The following is a 22,815-nucleotide window of genomic DNA, read 5'->3' as shown; positions in this document are numbered from 1 at the left end:
GGTGTTACTAATTTAGCCACACAGTATGACCTAAGAAGGACAGGAATTAAGCCCTAAATATTTCCTCATCATCGTAAAATATTTTTCTCCATTCCCAATATAATGTCCTAGTTCAGGCCTTCATCATTTTTTTTTTACCTGAAACTGGTTTCCTGAGCAGCCTCCGTGCTTCTCACCTGCCTTTAGCCTCTTCTTTCTCCATATGTCATACTACCACTGCTGTAATCTACCAAAAATGCAAGTATGACTATTAGTGAATCCCCTGATTAAATGCCTTAGCACCTGTAGGATACAATTTAAGACCCCTAGCAAGATATTCTACTTCCTCGGGAGTTGTCTCCTGCTCTACCCCAAGTTGCACTTCAGGCAACAGGGACTGTATACACCTGATAGTACTTCTTGACCACTCCATGCTGAGCCTCTACTTCTCCTGGATCCTCCTCCTAGAATGGCATTCCCTTGGTTCTTTCCTGCAAAATTTATATTCATCTCCACTCTGGCATCATTTAATTCTGAAAAAAAAATTTACGTAGACTCATAACATCCTACATGTAATTCCTTTATAATATTTGCCACTTCATGTTTTTATTAAAATGTTTTCAGTTATTTTTCTATTCACAAAGTGCATTTATAGCAGATGATTTGAAAAATACAGAAAAATATGAAAAAAGACAAAGGAAATTATTCAGAGAGAAATATACTAACATTTTGAGGTATATTTTCCAATGTTTGTTTCTAAGTATATAGTCACATTTTTCTCTATCTTGTTCTCTTTCACACAACACACCTATATAAACACAAATGTAGGTATGCTAAATCTTATATATTTTGCAACTACTTTTATATTTTACTTAAAAATATGAGTGTTGTTAGCCTTAAGCTTAAGAGAGTAAGCTCTTGGAGGAACAACAAGTGTGTGTGTGTGTGTGTGTGTGTGTGTGTGTGTGTGTTTGTGTGTGTGTGTAGGTATGTGCGTGAGAGAATGTGTAAAACAAACACATAAAAACATCTAGCTGAGTGAATAGTATATAATAGACTCTAATTATTCATTGAACTAATTTATTAACAACAGTGAAAGAGACACAGGAGAAAGAAAGAATATGGGATAAGCTGGAGCACGTGGAAGGTAAAAAGAGATGAAGAGAAGACAGCCCACCATTTGGAAAGTATTTATGACTTTTAACGTTTTTATGTACCCTATAGTTGATCCTCACAATAGCCTTCGGTGTTGAGCTTCTGGGTTTAAGTAATTCTCTTGCCTTGCCATCCCAAACTGCTGGGATTACAGGCATGAACCACTGTGCCTGGCCACGATTGCCTTCTGAAGTACCTAAAGGAATTTTTTGCAAATCAGAGAGGTTAAGTGACTTGCCCTAGGTTGTGCACTTTATAAGTGGCAGAACTAGTTTTTCAAATTCATAAACTATGTACTTACATTACTTTACACAGCTTCTGGAGAAAAAAGGCAGCAACATGATCCCTACCGAGGTCTGGGAGCCTGAAATGGTATCCACACTGCCTGGCCTGGTACCTGGCACAGGGTACTAAAACGGTGATTGTTGAGCACAACTAAAAAGCAGAAGAGAGAAAGAACAAACAGTAGACAATAGTGAGTATACAAGGTAAGACACCACAATCCACTTTTCTCTATCCTCACCATGCTCGTTTGATCTGAAAAAGCCTCCTAAATGATCTGCCTCCTGCCATTCAACACCCTTTTCATCCATCTTCCATAAACACAAATTGATCATGACAAATGATGTATTGGTTCCCTTTGCTCTTGGGAGAATATTCAGAATATTCTCCTAGCTTAAAATGTTCTTCATGATGGAACACTTCTTTTCCATCTTGATAGCTCATTTCTCTTTCTCTTGTACATGCCACTCAGGCATATTCAACACCTCTAAATCCCCAAAAGTGCTGAAACATTCTTTTCTCTGCTCTTCCTGGATAACTGTTATTTTGATAATTTTTTTTACTAATTGTTCTTAGTTTTCTATTGCTGTGTAACAAATTACCACAAATGTAGCAGTTTTTAACAGCATGAATTTATCTCACAATTTCTATAGGTTAGAAGTCTGGCACAATGTGGTTGGTTTATCTTGTCAAAGTCTCATTAGGCTAAAATCCAGGTAGTATCCAGGACTGCAGCTCTCATCTGGGGCTTATGGTCTTCTTCCATACTCACTGGATATTGGCAGAATTCAGTGCCTTATGGCTGTGGGACTGTGGTCCCTATTTCCTTGCTGTATGGTCCTCTTTCTCTTCAAGCCAACAATGGTGCCTTTAATAATCCTTGTGCTTGGACTCTGATTTCTGCTTCTGCCTTCTGTTTTAAAGATTCATGTGATTACATTAGGCACATCTGGATAATCAAAGATACTCTCTCAATTTTAAGGTCAATTGCTTTGTAACATTACATCTACAAAATCTTTTTGCCATTTAATGTAACCTATTCATGGACATAAACATCAGAGAGTGAAGTCCACAGGGAGCCAACATTCTGCCTGCCACAATTATAGCATCAAATTTGGCTTAGGGGCCCTTGTTATAAAATTCATGCTCATTTATTTCTCTGCCTCCATTTCTAGAGTATAAGTGTCACGATGTCAGTGACTATGTCTACCGCACAAATCTGATGTGTTGGAGCTGGCTAGTACTAGCTAACAAGTGCCTATTATTAAATTTTCAGGAATTTTTCGATCTGTTTGTTAAACATAGCTATTATTTAAAAAACAAATTATATTCTCAAAAGGTAATAAATGCTCTAATTCATTACCTGTTTATTCTCATAGTGTTTACTATGATTTATTCTCTTGAAGTTATTTTCCCTGATTCAGTCTCTATGTGAAGTTATTTTCCCTGATTCAGTCTCTATGGTGGAAATACTATCTATTGATGGACTACTGCACATCTTTTCAACTTTCTGTTCAGTGCCGTTATTAGGTTGGTGCAAAAGTAATTACAGTTTTTGCCATTACAATACATTATGTTGGTAGCTTGAAATTGACAATATTGGGTGTATTTATACTAAATAAATCAGCACCACTAGTTGACATCTTGATGTATTATTTATTTGATTGTTCAGACTTAAGAAAATGATGGTGAAAATGTTAACAGCACAGATTAAGCTTAAAGCAGGTCATGTGTATAGCCATTACACAAAAACTTAAAGAAATATTATTCTTCCAGTATCTAAAACCTATATTCAGCAAAGAAGCAGGTCATGATATTGACAAACAAAGGAAGTTACAACTTACTGCCTGATTTTACTTTAATCTTAGTTATTAATACAAAAAAAAATCAAGTAACATTCTTATGTGAACTATATTCATTCATCAGATACAACCATAGCTTGGCTAAAAATACAATAGTTTAGCAAAAAAAAAAAAAAAAAAAAAACTGTGGAAACAAAATGGCTACATTTAATTTAAAATAAAGAGTAAATTGTACACTATACATTCTTTACATCAATATTTTATATTAAAAAGTATATGTTTATGTATGTGTGCATAAACATACATTTTTACACCATCATGAAACATTTACCAGCCCGCCACTGAATGCACTGAATATACCCCTAGAGCTCATCACAATGCTTAGCACATACGGGGTGCTCAGTAAATGTTTAATGAATGAATGAATAGAAGCCATGGTCTACATAATTGACCAGAGAACACAGGCTAGGTGGAAAGGGAATAGAGGTCAGAAAAGAAGCAACAGTTTGGGGAAGTTGAGAGGATTCCAAGAACTAGAGATCAGTTGAGAATTTCTATAAGATTCCACAGAAGTTATAAAGTGGGAGACCAAAAAATAATTAAAGGAGCTCTGACAAGACAAAGCATCTTAGGAATTAGAGAAAGCTAGGAACTAATCACGTGCGACGCCCTGTGCTGTTAGTCCACTTTGAGTTAATACTTTACAGTCCTCACAAAACCTTCATTTATCCTCATTTTATAGGCAAAGAAACTAGGTAATTAAGGTTAATCAACTTGCCCAGACTCAGTCAGGTAGTAGATGGTAGAGGCCAGAGTGTTCTAAACCCAAAGCCTGCACTCTTGAGGGCTACACCAAATGGAAGTGGGAACAAGGCTATGAGGAGTTGTAATGCAAGAACTTACTACTCACAGTGTGTTCTGAGGAACAGAAGAGGGGGTTTTTGTTAGAATGTTGATTTTCAAGCCCTACCTCAGATCTACTGAATCAAATCTGTCTTTTTTTTTTTTCTGTCTTTTACAAGATATACTGGAAATGCCTATGCACCTTGACTTTGAAAACCACTAGTTTAGGAGGCAGTTGTATCAGCAGGTAACCACATTGCAGATGGTCACTAAAGTCAAAGAAGTAAAGAAGTACTATAACATATATTATAAGACTGAACTTGCCCAAGTAAAGTGAGGGTGCTCCTTCTAGCATGTGGTATATTAAAATCACCTAGAGACCTTTGTAAAATATCAGGGCATTAGCAAATTTAAAGTGATTCCGATATATAAACAAGGTTGAGAACTTATCAGGAGCATCACATTAGCCATGCCATTCCTCTCAGATGTGAACAGTAGCCCCTACTTATCAAAACAAACAACGAAGCAAATGTCTGTGGATCTGACTTGAGAGGCTGAAGCATCTCCTCCCCAGGATATAATCACTCTTATGCCTCACAGTGGTTTTCTAGCCTTGCTCTTTACACAATAACCCTGCCTTCCAACCCCAGAAACAGACTGGCTCATAGGATTTCACATTTCATGTGCCCCTCACCTGGCACTCCCTCTTTTCTCCTTGCCACCAGGCCACATCCTTTCCTTCCACCAGCCCACATTTATTTCTAGACCTAAAATGATTCCTTAATGTCGGCCTTTTATTTTGCTCACATGACATCATGCCACTCACCAGGATTAAATTGTACCAAAGATCCTTGGAAACAAATTCTACAAAATAAATAGAATTTAGGGAGGGTACACAGTTCTGTTTGTTCAAATCAAGTATTCTCCTTCAAAAAAAAAAAAAAAGCCACTAAAGCTAGTTTCCTCTATCTGGATCCTCTGCTGTGCAGTAACAATACAAGGCCCACAAAAGAGGGCTGAGTTCCTTCCCACATGCACTACTTTTTCTCCAGTAATAGATTGTATTCTGGTTGACTGCCAGGCAACAATAGTCGACTCATGCTGGTCGGCTCTCAACACAGGTCTCTGAAGAAGAGGGGGAAAAGGGCAAATTGATGCTTCTAGTTTTCTCTCAATAATCCCTCCCCAGGGCTCAGGTTCACATGTGGACTTCTGTTACTACCCTTGTTTGATCTCTTTAAAGAGGTCCCTTGTCTCCATTTGGATGACATGAAGACTCATAAGAACAGCAATAGGAACACTTAAGAGCTTCTTGTCACATGATAAACAGTCTGATTAGATCTTCTGGTTTAGTGACTTCCTCTTCGCTCTCACCAGCTACTGAAAGTGTGGCCAGTCACTTTGATTGGGGATGTAATTGATTCTTTGGACTTTGCTCCATTCTTAACAGTATTCCAATACTGTAACTAGATAGTGGGCTGTATAGACTGAAAAATGGTTTTGCTAAGCGTAATGGGAATTGTTTCCAAGTTATCCTTTCATTGTAAGAATTCACTAAGGCATGCAAACCAATTTCATTTATTTCTTCTTCTGTTTCTCAGAAAAGGGCCTTTTTTTAGCAGGGTAGTGGTGGGGAGGATGGTGATAGCTTATATAAATTCCAGAAAACAAGGGATGGAGATGAAAGATGTTTAAAACAAGCAAATCAAAACAGTCTCTAAGAAGGAAGTCAAGTAAAATTCTTTTTGACATTTGAAAAGCTTTAGTTCTGATTTACGCCCAAACTTGTACTCTGTTACTTAAAATTTTCTGCATTTAGCTTATACCTTCTAGGAGCATAGATACTCATCTCCATTCATTGATTCATGCATACATACATTTAATCACTATTTCATTCATTTATTCAGTAACATTTATTGGATATTTAATAGAAACGAAGGGTTCAGCATAAACAAAAATAAGGCATGTTCCCCAACCTCAAGTAGCTCAGAATCTAAAGAAGCAGATAATTTCTAAATTGTCTAAAACTTATACAGGTGCTAAAATGTAAAATCTCTGGAAAATACAGTGGGAATGCAGCAAATATCATGATCAACTCTGTAGGGGCAGCAGTAGCAGGGTGGATCTTTTTTCTTAGTAAAGAAAGAAGAAAATTCCGGAAAAGAAAAAAAAAAAAGAGCTTCAGAACCAATTTTCTATAATCAAAATAGAGGTGCTCAGATTTTGTCTAGTGCTATCTTTTATATGAAACTCATATGTCAATTGGGGTAAGCCTTCTGCTTAAGCTAAGGCTACTCAGAACCCCCAGGCCATAGGCAAAGCCTTTTCTAAGAGTTCTATGAATCTCTGGAGGATCTGGGTTTCTATTATTACTTCTAGTTCTGAGCTCCTGCTCCCATAAATCAGTTCTATTTATGAATTATTTCATCTTCCTTGAATGTTGCCCCTGACTTACACCACTTACACTCAGATATGGACTTTCAGGTTTTTTCCTTGATCTTAAAAAATATCAACAATAAGATCATGCCAGTATGGTGCTTGTAACTGTAACATCAGTGTAGCGGGCAAAGAACCGAATCCCTGTGTGAACCAATCCTATATTTTAAACAATCCACCCCTTGTCTTTTGTCCACCCAGGCACACTGGTGTCACGTGCTCTTTCTTCATCTCAGTGGCTTCTCTCTTTCTCTTCCCTATGATCTTTTTTAAAGTAGGCTTCCAGGATTGCTCCTAGCAACTCCAAATGCTTTTCATGCCATGCTGAGTAATGCAGTACTCACCAGCTCCAATCCCAAAAGTCAGCTCAAGGACATTTTTGCCTATTCAAACTTCTCTGGTGTTTAAGCAATCCTGGGAACAAAGTACCTTTGTTCCCAGAAGAAATGCTTCTGCTATGAACAGACATTTCTCAAAAGAAGACAACCATGCGTCCCACAAACATATGAAAAAAAGCTCATTATCACTGGTCATTAGAGAAATGCAAATCAAAACCACAATGAGATGCTATCTCATGCCAACTAAAATGATGATTATTAAAAGTCAGGAAATAACAGATGCTGACGAGGATGCGGAGAAATAGGAATGCTTTTAGACTGTTGATGGGAGTGTAAATTAGTTTAACCATTGTGAAAGAGAGTGTGATGATTCCTCAAAGATCTAGATACCATTTGACCCAGCAATCCCATTACTGGGTATATAACCAAAGGATTATAAATCATTCCATTATAAAGATACATGCACAAGTATGTTTATTGCAGCACTATTTACAATAGCAAGGACTTGGAACCAACCCAAATGCCCACCAATGATAGATTGGATAAAAAAAATTTGGCACATGTATACCATGGAATACTATGCAACCATAAAAAAGAATGAGTTCATGTCATTTGCAGGGACATAGACGAAGCTGGAAGCCATCATTCTCAGCAAACTAACACAAGAACAGAAAACAAAATACCACATGTTCTCACTCATAAGTGGGAGTTGAACAGTGAGAACACATGGACACAGGGAGGGGAGCATCACACACTGGAGCCTGTTGGAGGGTCGGGGGAAAGGGGAGGGAGAGCATTAGGACAAATACCTAATGCATGCGTGGCTGAAAACCTAGATGATGGGTTGATAGGTGCAGCAAACCACCATGACACATAAATACCTATGCAACAAGCCTGCACATTCTGCACATGTATCCCAGAACTTAAAGTAAAAAAAAAAAACAGGATGCTTCTAATACCATCTACTTTTCTTAAAAAGTGCTTATCAATTTCTTCCAAGCAACATTACAACCAATACTCTTCATATTTGAGGATGATGTTACTATTCATCAAAACCCCTTTTGGCCGGGCATGGTGGCTTGTGCCTGTAATCCCAGTACTTTGGGAGTCCGAGGTGGGCAGATCATGAGGTCAAGAGATTGAGACTATCCTGGCCAACATGGTGAAACCCCGTCTCTGCTAAAAATACAAAAATTAGCCGGGCGTGGTGGTGGATGCCTGTAATCTCAGCTACTTGGGAGGCTGAGGCAGGAGAATGGGGTGAACCTGGGAGGCAGAGGTTGCAGTAAGCCAAGATCATGCCACTGAACTCCAGCCTGGTGACAGAGGAAGACTCCGTCTAAAAAAAAGAAAAAGAAAAAGAAAAGAAACACACACAGACACACACACACACACACACACACTTTCTTTTCTTCCTACTTTTGTTCTGGTATTCTTTGGAGATGGTTTGGAAGAAATCCAGTTCCATTACTGTAGATCTATGCCTCACTTGGAACTCTAAACATTGTTAATCTGATCATGGTTTTGTTAAATCTAAAAACCCCAAACACCCCAGGAACAAATATTACTCACCAATTATGGTATTAAAAACGAGCCACTGTCTCTGAGTTCATTTACTTGTTCTATAAACATCAATCATGTACCATGCATTAAGTTAATCTTTGTTCTGCTCTAGAAGAGCTCACAGTCTAACCAAATACAAATTCCAAAAAAGCTTTAAGGAAAGGCAACATCTTTGGAAGTCATTAATAGCCTCTCAAGGGGATGGCTTTAATGGGCAATCGTTTTTGGGGGCCTATTTCCCATTCATTAGTTAAAACATTGATTCGATGCTTTGCCATTGTGCCTCATACATGTTCTATCTCCTGCGATATAATTGGCAGTAATTTAGGAGTATCCTCTGAAAAGAAAAAAAATTTGTAGAAATGTAAGTTATAAGACTCTTTCCCCCAAATTGTGACTTATAAATTCCTCTTTTATATACTCATAGGGCCTAGAACATTATATAGTATGTTATAATTATATTATAATTGTTACATTATATTATAATTGTGCAATTACCTGTCTGTCACCTCCCCTAGAAGTGAGCCCCTGTGGCAGGTTATGATTTATCCAAATTCAGTTCCTAGTGTAGTGTTTGAAATTGTCGGTGTACTCATAGAAGACCTGGGAAAGAAAAGGAAAAGGAAGGGAGGGAGAAAGTAAGGATGATGACTATTATTAGTGTGAGTCAGATTATGCTGCACAATTTCTTCTTTTTGGCACCTGGGAGGCTCCCCGTTCAAAGGTGTGGTCAGTCTTACACAGAATTTGCAGATGGCTCAGCACAAGGACCTCAGCTGTCAGCTAAATCAAGATGAATATTTTGTAAAAACTGGTATTAAATGCCTTCTGTTAGATTGGGCAAATAATACTGAAGTCTTGTTAATATTTTATGTTAAATTCTATGACCTGATACTCCATAAATATCATAGCTGCTAGAAACAATACTAAGATTCTAACCTTAGGTTTTGTTCTGTTTTGTTTTAAATTTAAGATGTTATCGATTTGTCATATCTTAGTGCTGAATTTTGTGCCTGCAAAATTCAGATGTTGAAGCCCTAACCCCAGTACCTCAGAATGTAACTGTATTTGGAGATAGGAACTTTGAAGAAGTGATTAAAGTCAAATGCTGTCAGGGTGGGCCCTAATCCAATCTGACTGGTGTTCTTATAAGAACTGGAAATTTAGACAAATGAAGAGATGCCAGGTGTGTGCATGCAGAGGAAACACCATGGGAGTAGTCAATGAGAAGGCAGCTATCTTCATTCCAAGAAAACAAGCCTCAGAAGAAACTAAACCTGCTGACACGTTGATCTTGAGCTTCTCATCTTTAGAACTATGAAAACAAGGCTGGGCCTAGTGGCTCACGCCTGTGATCCCAGCACTTTGAGAGGCTGAGGCTGGTGGATTACCTGAGGTCAGGAGTTCGAGACCACCCTGCCCAACATGGTGAAACCTTGTCTCTACTAAAAATACAAATTTTAGCCAGGGTTGGTGGCAGGCACCTGTAATCCCAGCTACTTGGGAGGCTGAGGCAGAAGAATTACTTGAATCCAGGAAGCAGAGGTTGCAGTGAGCTGATATCACACTACTACACTCCAGCCTGGGCAACAACAGCGAAACAAAAACATGAAAACAATTCATTTCTGTTGTCTCAGCCACCAACCTGTGCTATTTGGTTATGAGAGCCCTAAAAAACTAATACACTTAGCATTGATCTCAAGCTATAATCATTGGGACTAATCCTGGCTCTTCCACTATCCAGCAATTACTTTTTAAAATTAAATTAAAAAATTAACTTAAAAAGTTGAGAATATCCATCATGGATGACACTACTAAAAAACAAACAAACAAAAAAGAAAAAAACAAAAACACAAAAAAGAATAAATAAATGAATGGCATGAGTTACAAAGTACAAAGATCGAAAAAAAAATTGGAAGTTAAAATTGTAAAGAAGTCTACCTGTATGGTCCTGGATAAATCTCTTATCTTAGGAGGATCTGAGTTGTCTCTTTTCTACAATAAGTGAGATCATGAGAGGAAGAAAGAGGCCCTCACTGCTGGGGAGTCCTTACCGTACTCAGTTCCCCATCACACTGAGAATCTCCCCTCCTCATAGTTTCCATGCAGAACCCCTGAAGAGGGAGGGGCCTAGGGAGCCCCTCCTTGTCATAAACCATCAATAAAGTCTGCTGTGCTCAGCCAAAAAAAAAAAAGAAAGTAAAAATATAAGAAGACCTTAGAATCAACAGATGGCACATGTTTGTCTTGACTTAAAGATATGATTAGAAACCAACATTGTTAGTCTGAGAGAAAAGTTGCAAATCTATAATGCAATTGTATTTTATCACAATAGGCTAGGTTGTACCACATTTAAAAACAACATCCAAATCTCAGCATCCAAAAAATAATTGATTTATTTCTCTTTTTCATTGTAAATTTCAAGTCAGTGCAGCTCATACTAGTCACTCAGGCATCCATGCTGATAAGGGTTTAATCTTCAACAATTACTTTGCCAGAGAAAGAGATGGGGGCAAATTAATCATGGCTCTTAAAATTACTGCTCAGAAGCAGCCATATGCCACTTTCATTCAGATTTCATGAGGAAAAGTAAAGCACATGGGTATGCCTAACATCAAAGTGAGTGGGGGTCCAATTTTTCTATGTGATGAAAAGAACAGGAATGAAATATTTGTCAATAGACTGCTGATAATTGCCAGCTAAACTGGTGAAGGATGCTCACAAAATTTGATTGTGTTTATGGGTGAACATAATTTGGAAATTTCAATCTATTAAGCCTAGGAAACTCTGCTTGAAACTTGAAAGAGTTAATTTAACCACAAGAATGAGGAGACGGAGAAGGAGGAGGAGAGTTATCTCTTATATTAAGAAATAAATTCATGAAGTTCTTTGCCTCAAGAGTTGCTACAGAGTAAAAAATGCTTCAGAAAAAAGTCTAAATTAGTACATGAAATTGACTCCATGTCAACTGAGAATTAAAAATTTTAAGATATCTCAACATCCCTAGTAGCTGAATCACTCAGTTGTTTTTTTATTTGTTGTTTTGGTTGGTTGGTTGGTTAGTTTTGTAAACAAGTAAGCTTGGTACTAACACAATATGCTAGTTTAGTGGTGACAACATTACTGAGTATCCATAAAAACAAATATGATGTGTCTTGAAATTTGAGTTTTCTGTTAGCTCATGTTTTATCTATTCGATCTGTGATAGAAGACAGTCCACTTTGTAGCCTAAAATACATTGGAGGTAAAAAATCCAGGGAAGCCACTCTCATCATTGTTTGGTATATAAATTGCTCTGAATGCCTATTAAGTGCAGTCTCTCTGCTAGGCACTTTTCATACACTATCAAGTGTACTCTTCTCCTCAACCTAGAGTTGTAAAGTGCAGTGATCCTGAACTGTTCTCAAAGGCTTATGGGTCACGATTCATGGACATGCGACATGAAACCATCCTCTGTCTCCTGGAAAAAATTAAGTTTGTTCAAGCCACTTGTGGATCTAATCTCGAATACAGTATCAAAGCCTTTCCCAATGATTACTTAGATAGGTAACAAAGAAATATTATAAAAGCATAAAGTCATCTTGCCCTTTTGAATTACTGATCAAATCATGTCCATGAACTATGAACTTGGGCAGACTTCTTTTAGTTTCCAATCCTCATCCTTAGAGAGGGAGGTGATCTTTTTAATAAGTCTTTGAAAAAAATTTTAAACTCTCAAGCAAAAGAAGGCCCAAAAAACATAAATAGGGAATATATATATGTATACACACAGACACAGACACACAGACACACACACACACACCCACACACTGACACACACACACATTTATCTTGAAATTCAAACTTAAACCACTTATCTTACAAAAAGAAAAAAAATAATAATTAATTTGTATGACAAAGGAAAGAGAGTCTCTTCTGCTCATTGTTGAAGAGCCCTGGAACAAGTGTTATTGGTTCAATGTTATAGATGAAGAAAGCGAGGTCAAGTCATTAACACAAAATCCAAAACTGATCTTTATTCACTTTCACTTTCTGAATCCCCATCTCCCTTTTTACTACTTTCTATCCACCTCAAACGCCTGCCTTTTCCTTCTCGCTGCCAGAATTTCTGAATCCAGGATCAGGGAAGTCCCCAATGAGCTGCATTCTCAAGAAATACTGATGCATACCTCCCCACCCTCAGGCTTTTCCCAGACCCTTCATTTGTTTCCTAAGGGGTTCTGACAGACTTTTACTTATTAATGTTTGTATCAGGGTTTATATTTTAAAACAAAATTTGAGATGGTGATTGCTTTTGATGAAACAAGGAATTCTTTGTGTTTGGACCAAGGAACTTCAATTGGAAAGAAATGGGAGTGAAGGCTTTTCTGGTGTCCTTGAAATCATACTACCACACTATCAGCTCTCATTGAGGGATAACTTTACTCTGATTCTTCTAATTCAGATATCAGAAATCTACTATTCAAAGATGATTACCCTTGAGAAAGACTCTTAAATTAGGAAATTTAAACCAAAAGAAGAGTTTCAATAATATATGGCATGCAGGGAATGATTTCAGACACTTAATCCAACCACAATGTTTAAAAGCAGAGAAAATCCATGAATACTCCTGCTGTCATCGACTCAGAGATGAGTCATCTACTTTCTTTGTTTTTTTCTGTCAGTCATTTAGCCTGTGGCTCTCCTCTAATTAAAACTCCCACAGATGTTTCCAGACTGGCTATTGCAGTCTTTCGTCACAGCTCACTGAATCTCCACATTGTATACAATATGATCTCTTTTAGTTGGTGCTCAGAAGCATTTGAACACAAGACTGGCATAAGGATAATCAGAACTGATCAGAGGCAAATCTGTAGCTAAAGATGTTGTATCCAAAGGAAATCAATGCCTACCAAAATTTCCCCTATGCTTCAGTTAAAGAAAGACAGGAAAACAAATAGAGAAACTACTTTCTAGCAAGTTTTGATCCTGCCCTCATTTTCCCATGGCTATGTGGCACAGCAGAAAACACTTCAGTTGAATTTCCTTGTTGGTACTTGTCTGGTCTCTTTTATTTTTCCCCAGTGTTGCAACTTGATTACCTAAGCCTCATCAATCCACTTAAACAAGCATAAATGGGAATTTCCACTAAACACATTTCCAAGGAATATTCAATATCGGTCATTGAAGTGAATTATCTAATGTATGAAAAATGAAGCAGCTGTGAATTATCTAATGTATGAAAAACACTAGTTAACCCCTTTCACTATCATCACCCTTCTATTCTAGCCTTTTAATGTTCAGAGAAATATTTAGAATATTCCTCTTTTCTGAGAGCTCTATGTACATGTAAAAAGCTAAATCAAATAGATGAGTCTAGTAACCCAATGTGATCGACAACGGGACTTTTTTCTGAAGCTCCCCCTTAGATGTGTGGGCTCTAGAGACTACAAGTTGACCCACAGCTTAACAAATTTCCATAGAAATTTACTATGAGCCACTGCAATGTATCATGGAAACATACATACAAAGGAGAAAAAAAAAATCTTAGTTCCTGCCCTTATATTTTTCACTCTCTCTCTTCACAGGAAGAGAGAAGTAAGAAGTAAAATAACCTGTAACTGTACTGGCGACTCCAGAAGGCAAACACTTCGCCAAGTGATATTAATAATAATCCTTAGAGAGAAGCATGAAGTGGACTGGTGCTTCTATGATGTTGATAATGTTGTGATTTTTTTTTTAATGTAGGCATGTTCAGTTTGTGCTTTTATGTGCTCTTTTCTTTATGCATTTCTATATGGATTTTGCATGTATTCTGTATTTCTATACTCTTTATGCATTACTTTAATTTTTAAAATGCTTTAAAGTCCCTTACATGAATTTCATATATTTAGCTCTCAATCCAGCATTGTTTCCCAATACCATCTTAGTGATATATTTACTACTTACCTAAGCATGTTTTTAGACAAGAGGGGATAAAAACAAATGAGCAGAAACCAAAACGATATTTCCTTACTTAAGTGGTACAGGGTGCCATGCACTGATCAGGCGTTAGGCCTTGAAAGCCATAGTGAAGGAAAGAAGTGTCTTGACCACGATAGCTCTCAAACTGAGACTTAGGGCTGGCTGTGCTGTGCTTTCAGGCACAGGGTTCAGGGTGTGAAGGAGTGAGGAAAGAAAAAAGAATCTGAAGACATCTAGGTGAAATATGTTCCTTCCATTTAATTACTAGCCCACACCATTTACTATTATTTTCTGCCCATCTGTTTCACATATTCTGCCCACCTGGACAGCCCAAGAGAGCATTCAAATTTCCCAAGCAGTTCTAGGCTCTTCCATTCTCACTGCTGCTCCGTGCATTTCAATCTTGCAGGTCAGCATCAAGCTGTGTGAGGAATCACCAAGCAGCCTCCCACATCTCCAAGCAGCTATATACGTGTGGTAAACACAAATCTATAGGCCAGGCTAGGTAATGCCCCACATCAATAAAACTATCTGCTATTATAGAAACTACGGAAAGGCTAGTGAACTCCTCATTAACCTTTTAAGTAATCCCAGTCAGCACTACCATCCTTAGTGCTGCAAGTTGACCCACAGCTCAATACATTTATAACCAAAGAGTAAAGACAAAAATTATAACCAGCTTTTATTGTTGAAGATAAAATGGTAACCTTCATGTATTTTAGGAGATGATAAAATACTTTCCTTAGGTCTTATCCTTTTCATTCCGTCTCCCTCCCTATCTCCTTACCTCCCTGTCCCAGCCATCTCCTCTGTTCCTGATTGCTATGTCACTGTGAATAACGCTGTGGTCCCTTGGACTATGAGGCATTCAGTGACAGTGCTTTTATCGTACTCATCTTGCCTGCACACTGCCTAACACAGTGCTCAAATCAGAGTCACTCAATAAATATGGGTTAAATAATGAAGAAAAACATATGAAGACCAAACTATATGAAATTAAGTATATTCCCTAAAACATAAGAATTAATTTAGTCTGCTAGAAACTTAGAACCCAGTATAAAATGTTAGAAATGTAAATAATCTTATATCTCCTTTAATATAACCCCCTTGTTTAACAAGTGAGAATGCAGATACCCAGAAAAGTCAGAGAGACAGCTGGGAAAAAGCCTCCCTCGAGGAATCACACCAGGTTCACCACCCTAGGAGCAGTCTTTTCTGATTAATTTCCCATTCTCATCACTTGAAGTTTTGGTATTGCCTCAGCCAGCCACCAAAATTTTCTCATGATTTTTTTCCCTCTGATTTGCTTTTTGTCAGTTAAGTAACTTTTGTTTTGCTTTGTTTTGTTTCATAAGTCAGACTCCTCTCAATAACCGTAGTGACCTTTTCTTAACCTTCCAGCTACTTCTCATTTGTTTTAAACATTCTCTAAGTTGCCTACATTCAACTGTTTATTCTTGTTTAAGAAAGAACGCTGTTAAAAACTGTGTCTATTAAAAGAGGGGTTGGAAGCCCTATCCCCAAATGTGATGTGAGTTAATGGAGACGAAGGAAAAAGGGAAGTGTCCCAGGCTGGTGAGGAAACTCACCAGAGCCTGGAGGATGCCAAGCATTCCCTTACGTGAGTTTTGGTGTTACTAATTTAGCCAAGTCAGATAGGACACACACAGGAAATCCTGATAAGCAGCCCCCAAAGACATTTTTTGCAAAATAATAAAAATAAATGAATGAGAGGGCTCATCTGGAACATCTTTCCAAAATGTAAGCAATGTAAAAGTGAAACAAGGTCTCAAGTTGGTAAATTCATTCAAATATTTATTTCTTCAACTAACATTTAGAAAGCATGTTTACTTTTACCAAATCTCATACCAGACAACTGGGTTATAGTAGAAAGAAATCAACCCTGTCTTCAAGGAGTTTAGGTTAAACGAACAGATAAAATTTCCCAGAAGTATTGATGTTGAGCAAGGGTCTAGGTTTATTTCAAACTGTCAATAAGAGTCCTAGCGTCAAAGAAAGCTGGTTCAAATCTTGCTTCTGCAAAGTGTCTTTATAGTAAAAACCAAAATAAACAAAAATGACAAAAAATTCTTAACTTGATAACAGTGTTAGTGTAGGTACTAGAAAGGAATGTCTGCTAAGTTTTTGATCTATTTACAAGATTTTAAGTTTGTAATACTATCATACATGTATCGGCTTTGTTGGCTAAACTCTAACTTCACTGATTGGGATGTTAATCAGAAATATTACTAATTGGTAAAGAACAATTCTTGGCCGGACGCGGTGGCTCAAGCCTGTAATCCCAGCACTTTGGGAGGCCAAGACGGGCGGATCACGAGGTCAGGAGATCGAGACCATCGTGGCTAACACACGGTGAAACCCCGTCTCTACTAAAAAAATACAAAAAACTAGCCGGGCGTGGTGGCAGGCGCCTGTAGTCCCAGCTACTTAGGAGGCTGAGGCAGGAGAATGGCGTAAACCCGGGGGCGGAGCTTGCAGGGAGCTGAGATCCGGCCACAGTACTCCAGCCCGGGCGACAGAGCGAGACTCCACCTCAACAACAACAACAACAAAAAAAAAATGAACAATTCTTAAAGTATAAAAAAGAATTAATGTTTTGCTCAGGCTTGAGACATTTGTTTCTTTCTCACTACCTAAAATTTCTCCTATTAGACGGTGAGACATATATAATGAAATTAGAACATATATTGTCTATCATGAATACAGATAGTGACTGAAGCTTTTCACTATCTGTGACTGGTAAGAATTATTAGTAAAAGTGAAAAATGACAGTATAAAGTGTTCAATGTTTGTTTCATTGTGTTACAAAGATACATAATCAGTGTCCTCACTGTGAGAATGTCAATGGTTTTCTGTTCTTTGCCACAACTTAGATGGACTATTCTCTCAACGAACATATTCTCTTCACTCTTGACTCTCATACTCAGGTATTATTTTCATCAGATATTATTTTACTCTGCTAGTGGCGAAAAGTACTGTGTAGTCAGAGAGATGTGGTTTTAATATCTGCCCCACCACTTAACCAGGTTTGGATATTGGAAAACTATTTAAACTTTCTGAACATCAGTTTCCCCATTTCTAAAATGGAAATAATTTGCCATCAAATAGAATTGTTTGAAAGTTACAAAAGGTTCGGTATATAATGTATTACTCTTATAAAGTAAGCATTCAATAAATTACAATTACTTTAATTATATCATCATTATCATTATCATCACCACCACCATCACCACCACTACGACGATCATCACCACCACCATCAGCAGCATCAGCATCATCATCATCATCATCATCATCATCATCATCCTTTTCAGCCACTGTGAGTGTTCTCTGCCCATCGCATGAAGAATACATCAAAGAATCTTAGGTTTGATTATTTGCTTCAAAACTTAGTAGCTTTGAAATGAGGGGAAATTATTTAATGTTCTTGTTTGAATTTCTCATCTATAAAATTGGGATAAAGAAAGAACTACATCACTGTGTTTAGTGACGACTAATTTAAGCAATATGAGTGAAGTGTCTACTACTGTATGGAGTAGGTTCTCACTAAATGACATTTCGTTTACACAATATTGGCATTACATTTGTTGATTTATAATGTCATTAGTGTGAGGCAGTCCCCTAGGGCCTGCTCATCCCTGGAGAAGGTGATCAAATCACATTACAGATCCTGCAAAACTGCAGACAGGATCAGGGTCTCTCATTAAGATTCATTCATTTAAGAAGTTCCATCCCATGAAATAATTTGTTTCTGGTGTAAACCAAGTGTAAATATATTAAAAATAAATGAAAAGGACAGTATGTATATATAGTAACTGAGTTCCATGTGTATGCCTAAGAGGGTAAAAGATAATGGTTAGAACATTCCTATGAATAGAGTCAAGGGGAAAGTTTCATTTGAGGTCCAGTTGGCTGCTAATTCCAAGACTCATTTCTCACGGGTACGCAAACTCCCTCACCAATTCCCTGGCTCAGTCCCACGCCCTGTGCATGGCTCCAGCCATTATGAACTACCTGCTGTTTTCTGATTATTTTGTGATCCTGCATTTCTATGCCTCTGTACCCTCTAGTCCCTCTATCACAAGTGGCTCTAGATCCCTTTCACTTACCTTTCTTCTCTCTACCTACATACCTTTTACAATTCAGGTGAAATATCACCTTCCTCTAAAAACACTTTCTTCCTTCATTCCATTAATCCTCTTCCTCTGTGTTTCTTTGGCCTCTATCTTGACCTTTACTATTGACATCCCATGCAACATATTTTATTCTGCAACTCTTCTAAGCATGAGAACTATTTTGGTGTAGGCTATCGGTCTTATTTGTCCATTTATAATTTTGTTGGTTCTTCAAGGTGCAGCTCAGCCCAAATAACACAGCTCCACTGACACTTACCTATGAAGCTTTTCTAAAATAACCAGATATCTAGGCTTTAGATTTGATTTTCTATCCCAGGTCTTCCATTTATTAATTTGCATCTTTGATTGGTCACTCACAGACTTCAAGTTTCTTTTTTAAAAACTTTCATCAGTAAAATAAAGATATGGCATTTATCTTACTGAATAATTGTAAATGGCCAAAACAACATATAGTGCAAAGTATCTAGTGTCTAATAGATGCTCAAAAATCCTAATAATTATTTCTATTCTTCTCAGAATGTTTTTGGCATTTTTATTGTATCAATTATTTCACATATTATACCACATTTTGCCTTATATTATTAGTGTCTATGCATTTGTCCTCTCCTTGTCATTGGATTTTAGATTATGCTCAGATGTTCTTTCTTAAGCATGTGTCTCTGCATGCATATATGTGTGTTTGTTAGAAGAATTTATCCATGGCGTAAACCCAATAAATGTGCACTGAGGTTCTCATCAGTAAAGAAGGTGGTGTCAAGATTTAAACTAAGGTAGGTAAATATGAGAAACACACAAGCATCCAAGAATCCTATATAAACAAGCACAAAATATATCTCAGTAAACATTAACATACTATATGAACTATAGAATGTTACACAAACACTAAGAATTATTATTAGAAGTAGGATAAAATTTGAGTTAAAATCGTGCCTGTTCTACAGTTACCATTAAGACTTCATTTCATAACTTCTTCCATTGCTTTCTTTCTGTAAGAAGTGAGAAAGGATGACTTCCTGATGAGGGAAACTAAACTGAAGGGTCAATTTTCACCAAGAAATGTGATAGAACCACACACAATTCTGTAACTATTCTTTCCTAAACACTGCAGGGAAGCTGTAGGCGTATCTGGTGTAAGTAAACAGAGAGAGACTGAAGCATGTGAACAATTATTCATGTATACTAGAGAGAAAGTTGATTTTTGTCAAGTTCTAAATTTGAAGGTACACAGCAAAAAAAAAGAGAAAGTGGTCTTAAAATATTTTTTGTATTTCAGATACACAGATTTTTTCCATCCCACAGGAAACTGACAAAAATAAATACACCAAACTGTTTCCCTGTATGGTAGTTTCCTCTTATCTGTGGTTTCTCCTTCTGTGGTTTTAGTTGCCTATGACCAACTGCTGTCCAAAAATATTAAATGAAAATTACAGAAATAAACAATTCATAAGTTTAAATTGTGCACTGTCCTGAGTAGTGTGGTGAATCAGGGGCTGTTCCACTCTGCCCTACCCGGAGCATGAATCATCCCTTGTCAAGTGTTATCCACATTTTATTTGCTTCCTACCCATTATCAGATCCACTGTCACAGTATCAGGTTATCAGATCCACTGCCACAGTATCACAGTGTTTGTGTTCAAGTAACCCTTATTTTACTTAACAATACGTAACTAATAATAACTTTATTAGTTATTGTCAATCTCTTATAGCACCTAATTTATAAATTAAACTTTACCATAAGTATGTATGTATAGGTAAAAACACAGTATATGTAAGGTTCAGTAATATCTATGACTTTAGGCATTTAATGAAGATCTTGGAACATATACCCTAGAGATGAAAGGGAACTGTTATATATAAGATTCACCTTTGTATTAGTATTAAGATCTTGTTCCCAAATTCATTTCTCAGGAAGTTGAATTTTAGCTTCGAAGTTGTTGATCTTTATGTGTTTCTAAGAAACTAAATGTTACCAAGTAGAATTAAGAATTGGGACTAAAATAATGAATAAAGACAACTAAATATATTTCATGCCCTCATTTTTTTTTTTTTTTTTGAGAAGTCCTTGAAGTTAAAAGTTGCTTTTTTAAATAAAAGAGTTGGTGTTATGACCCTAGTTGAAAATACTTCTACCATTGCCATTTTACTCTGCAGAGCATTAAACTAACATGGAATCTAGGTTGCTTCTAATTATATAAAGATGGGAATAGACAGAGCCTTTTCATGTTTGGAGCTCTCCTGCCTGCTCTAGGGACTTCTATTTAAATAAAATGCAAGAATATTTGTGTTAGTCCATTTGTGTTGCTATAAAGGAATACCTGAGGCTGGATAATATATAAAGAAAACAGATTAAATTGGCTGAAGGTTTTGCAGGCTCTACAAGCATGGCTCCAGTATTTGCTTCCAGTAAGAGCCTCAGGAAGTTTACAATTATGGCAGAAGGCAAAGGGGAGCAGGAACATCACATGGTAAGGGAGGGAGCAAAAGAGAGGGAGAGGGGAGGGTCAAATGCTCATAAGTGCGTTCACAGGAGAACGCACAGTGAGAACTCACTCATTGTTGCAAAAAGGGCACCAAGTCATTCATGAAGGATGTGTCCCATGACTCAAACACCTCCCACCAGGCCCAACCTCCAACACTGGGAATTACATTTAATCATGAGACTTGGAGGGAGTGCACATCCAAACAATATCAGTATTCAAAAATGTTTATTTCTTAAATTAAATTTTAAAAGATTCTAATAATCAACCCTAACACATCTAGGGCAAAATGTGTCTGCAGAGTACTCACTCTTTACATATATAAACTCTCATTTCTTCAATAATGATGGCATATGAAACACCTACTATATAGGAGGTACAGTACTAGTTACTTTACAGATTATACCTGTTGGTCTGAGTGCAATTCCCCATCTCCCTCTCTCACTGGACACACAGACACACACACATATACCAATAAAAATTCTGGAACCAACACTCTTTTAGAAAAGATGTGGCCAACTAAATCTACCACCCTGTTTTTCTTAATTATATCCCAATATGGTTTATCTCTGTCCCCACCCAAATCTCATCCTGAATTGTAGCTCCCCCAATTCCCATACGTCATGGAAGGGACGCAGTGGGAGGTTATTGAATCATGGGAGAGGGTCTTTCTTGTGCTATACTTATGTTAGTGAATAAGTCTCATGATATCTGATAGTTTTATAAAGACGGGTTCCCCTGCACAAGCTCTCTCTCTCTTTGCCTGCCACCATCCACGTAGACGTGACTTGCTCCTCCTTGCCTTCCACCCTGATTGCGAGGCCTCCCCAGCCATGTGGAACTCTAAATCCATGAAACCTCTTTTTCTTCCCAGTCTCAGTTATGTCTTTATCAGCAGTGTGAAAATGGACTAAAACAGTAAATTGGTACCAGTAGAGTGGGACATTACTGAAAAGATACCCAAAAATGCAGAAGCACCTTCAGAACTGCAGAGGCAGAGGCAGAGATTGGAGGTTTGGAGGGATCAGAATAAAACAGAAAAATGTGAGAAAGTTTGGAACTACCTAGAGACTTGTTGAATGTCTTTGACAAAAATGCTTTGAACTTGAAAGAGATGATTTAGGGTATCTGGCAGAAGAAATTTATAAGCAGCAAAGCATTGAAGTCGTGACTTGGGTGCTATTAAAAGCATTCCATTTTATAAGGGAAGTAGAGCATAAAAGTTTGAGAAATTTGCAGCCCTACAATGCGATAGAAAAGAAAATCCCTTTTTCTGAGAAGAAATTCAAGCTCACTACAGAAATTTGCATAAGTCTTGAGGAGCAAATGTTAATCCCCAAGACAATGGGGAAAATGTCTCGAGGTCATGTCAGAAGTCTTCTCGGCAATCTCTCCCATCACAAGCTGGAGGCCCTAGGAGGCAAAAGTGGTTTCCTGGGCCAGGCCCAGGGTCCCCGTGCTCTGTGCAGTCTAGGGACTTTGTGCCCTGTGTCTCAGCTGCTTCAGTCATGGTTGAAAGGGGCCAATGTAGAGCTCAGATCGTGGCTTCAGAGGGTGCAAGCCCCAAGCCTTGGCAGCTTCGACATAATGTTGAGCCTGTGAGTGCACAGAAGTCAAGAAGTGAGGTTTGGGAACCTCTGCCTAGATTTTAGAAGATGTATGGAAATGCCTGGCCAGCCAGACAGAAGTTTGCTGCAGGGTGGGGCCATCATGGAGAACCTCTGCTAGGATAGTGCAGAAGGGAAAGGGCAATATGGGGTCGCAGGCCCCACACAGAGTCCCTAATGGGTAACCACCTAGGGGAGCTATGAGAAGAAGGCCATTGACCTCCAAACCCAAG

The 22,815-nt window shown here is 37.8% G+C and overlaps 1 long non-coding RNA gene across 2 annotated transcripts in view; it reads right to left on the bottom strand.

Annotated features, from left to right (window-relative positions):
- Nucleotides 1-22,815, bottom strand: part of LOC111540686 — a 48,447-nt gene that overhangs the window by 7,129 nt on the left and 18,503 nt on the right. Inside the window, exons 2-5 of one of the 2 annotated variants that reach the window (XR_002731052.1) lie at nucleotides 8,897-9,001; nucleotides 2,189-2,329; nucleotides 1,436-1,569; nucleotides 139-226 (exon numbers count right to left, since the gene is read on the bottom strand). This is a non-coding gene — a long non-coding RNA (uncharacterized LOC111540686). The remainder of the gene's footprint in view (nucleotides 1-138; nucleotides 227-1,435; nucleotides 1,570-2,188; nucleotides 2,330-8,896; nucleotides 9,002-22,815) is intronic. The other variant, XR_002731054.1, reaches the window with a different exon arrangement.

This window comes from Piliocolobus tephrosceles, chromosome 13 (genome assembly GCF_002776525.5).
Source record: "Piliocolobus tephrosceles isolate RC106 chromosome 13, ASM277652v3, whole genome shotgun sequence".
In the NCBI taxonomy this organism is placed as follows: domain Eukaryota; kingdom Metazoa; phylum Chordata; class Mammalia; order Primates; family Cercopithecidae; genus Piliocolobus; species Piliocolobus tephrosceles.
This window is presented reverse-complemented; position numbering and strand designations above follow the sequence as displayed.